General features: G+C 38.9%; 1 pseudogene across 1 annotated transcript in view; it reads right to left on the reverse strand.

Annotated features, from left to right (window-relative positions):
• LOC144976392 (purine nucleoside phosphorylase-like) overlaps nt 1-2500 on the reverse strand; it is a 15774-nt pseudogene that overhangs the window by 12181 nt on the left and 1093 nt on the right. The window contains exon 2 of the transcript XR_013646100.1: nt 2376-2500. This exon is cut by the window's right edge and continues 323 nt beyond it. The product of XR_013646100.1 is annotated as a purine nucleoside phosphorylase-like (transcript). The remainder of the gene's footprint in view (nt 1-2375) is intronic.

Here is a 2500-nt window from a genome sequence, read left to right on the forward strand (position 1 = left end):
ACTACTACTACTACTACTACTACTACTGCTACTACTAGTAATGGATGAAATAGAGGTTGCATATTTCTGTACTTTACTACGTTGAAAAAAAAAAGACAAATTGAAAGAGAAAACAATATTGGGTGCATCCTTTAATGACCCAAAGATTGCTCAAGGGTCAATTCCGTAGACTCTATGGTGATCTCCGATCTTATCTTAAAATGACTTTCTTGGAATCACCTCATTTTACCCAGGTGCAAATGAGTACCAGTTCGCTGATGAAAGTAATCTTTGACGGACTAGCATCATTCAAGAGGATAATAGAAAGTCAGCATGGCTCAGTGGTACGGTCTTTGCTTCGTATCCGAAAGGCATCAGTTCGATCACCCGCTGATGCGCTGTGTTGCCTTGAGTAAGTCACCTCGCCTAGCTCAATTTGCGGCGCTGCACTGCGGCTAACGCCTGGGTTATACCTCGCCCTAGCTCAATTTGCGGCGCTGCATTGCGGCTGACGCCCGGCTTATTCCAGTCTTCCCTTGGAAAAGACCCTCGAGAAAAATTTCCCCTATGGGATGAAAAAGGGAATTTTATTTTTTTTTTTAATTTTAAACTGTTATCCGTCTGCTCAACGCTACAGCAACATGGATAAGTTCCGGATTTATAAGCTTAGGAGGCAGGATGGCCCATGGTTAGCGCGTTGTACTCTGGACTCAGAGGTTCTGTGTTCGATTCCGACCGAAGTCAATTTGCACTTTCCTAGAGCAAGAAAATTTACTTCAATCACTCACTCCATTCAGGTGTAAAAGGGTACCTGTCAAGCTGGGATAGTAATCTGCGATAGCCTAGCGTCCTGTTCAAAGGTTTTCATACAAATACGTTAATTGTCCGCTTCACGCTATTGAAACCGGAATAACTCCTGCACCATTGGCTACAAGGCTCTAAAGGACTTTTAATTTGTTTTACAATGAGTCCAAGTGGCTCAGAAGGACTTACTTAAAAACATTTTCATTGAAATTCCCGAAATAAATAACGATAAAGATAATTGATCACACAAGGTACCGAATAGATGTGCGACCGGTTTTAGACACGTTACTGCTGTGTCACAAAGTGTGACACTTCTTAAATTATATTTATAAACATACGTTTTTAAATTGCCGAAAATGTTTATGTTGCTATGCCTTCTGTACGTGGTTTCATCACATAGAATTATTTTTTGAATTGTTCTTGCTTTTTTATATTCAGAATTGAAATAAATAAATAAATTATAACTGTGAAATTGAATGTAAGCTTCAGTTTAATATACGAAAACAGATAAAATGGACGTTTCGGGTTTCCCCTTCATCAATAACACATGATGAATTAAAAACTACAGACGAATTAGATAATGTGGTAGTGGCGTTGTTAAGATGCATAAACAAAAACATTGATGGGCAGGAAATTGTATGCTACTTTGTGAGGAAGCGCGAATTAAAACAGAGCAATAGAAATTTATAAAAGGTGCGTACATAATTATGTTAAAAGAGGGAGGCGGGGAGGAACTGTGTAATGCAGTATAGAAGACGGTGAACTAAAATAAAGTGTGGACTATTGTTGGAAAATAAATACAATGGAATTGGAAATAATAAATACAAAATATAAGGGATGTAGGTATTAATATATTAGTGGCATTAGCAGCAGCAGAAGTAACAGTAGTGCGGAAGATCTCTCTAAATTCTATATGTTACAGATTTGAGACAGGACGGTTTAGTTTGAAACACAACATTAAAGGAGAGCCGAGAAATAAAATAAATTGCTTGTCATACACGGAACACGACCGTGTCATGACCTCTAACCTATCCTAAGTAAAATAACAAGTAGCTCGCCCGATGTATCGCATGCCTTCGCGTGTAAGGTTGTTTAGTGCATTGCTGAGGATGGTGATGATGCAATATCAGCTAGGATTACCAATTAAGCGTGGTAAATGGACATGAAGTGATATAAATTTATTTAATCTACCAAGACAGTTACTCAAATCAGGGAGTAAAACATTAAGAATTATTTCTGCTTTTATGTGCATAATTTTATCATAAATAAATGATGCCTGGAAAAAAAATTAATCGCATTTTGTTGGTGGAGATGGTGTAATATCGACCTTAACACGGACACACACATAATTTATACGTCCACCCATACACACACACACACACACACACACAGAAAAACACGCACACCGCCCCACCACCACACACACCGGCCCACCCACATACCCACGCACCAACACACACGCACACCCACTCACCCATGCACACACTCACACCCACCCTTACACACACGCACAACCACACACACAGAGACATAACCTACAACAACACAAAACACACATCCTACAACAACACAACATTCCAATTCATACTAACCCAGTGCAAACAGAGGCCATAATCCTATAGAAATAATCCTTCCCTTTAGAATGAACTCCAACCAACACCTTTGTTTACAAACGTATCCTTCTCTTCTATATTTGTATTGTTATTTCAATTCAATC

This window comes from Berghia stephanieae, chromosome 7, assembly GCF_034508935.2.
Source record: "Berghia stephanieae isolate SIO BIC M18660-M18661 chromosome 7, UCSD_Bste_1.3, whole genome shotgun sequence".
Lineage (NCBI taxonomy): Eukaryota > Metazoa > Mollusca > Gastropoda > Nudibranchia > Aeolidiidae > Berghia > Berghia stephanieae.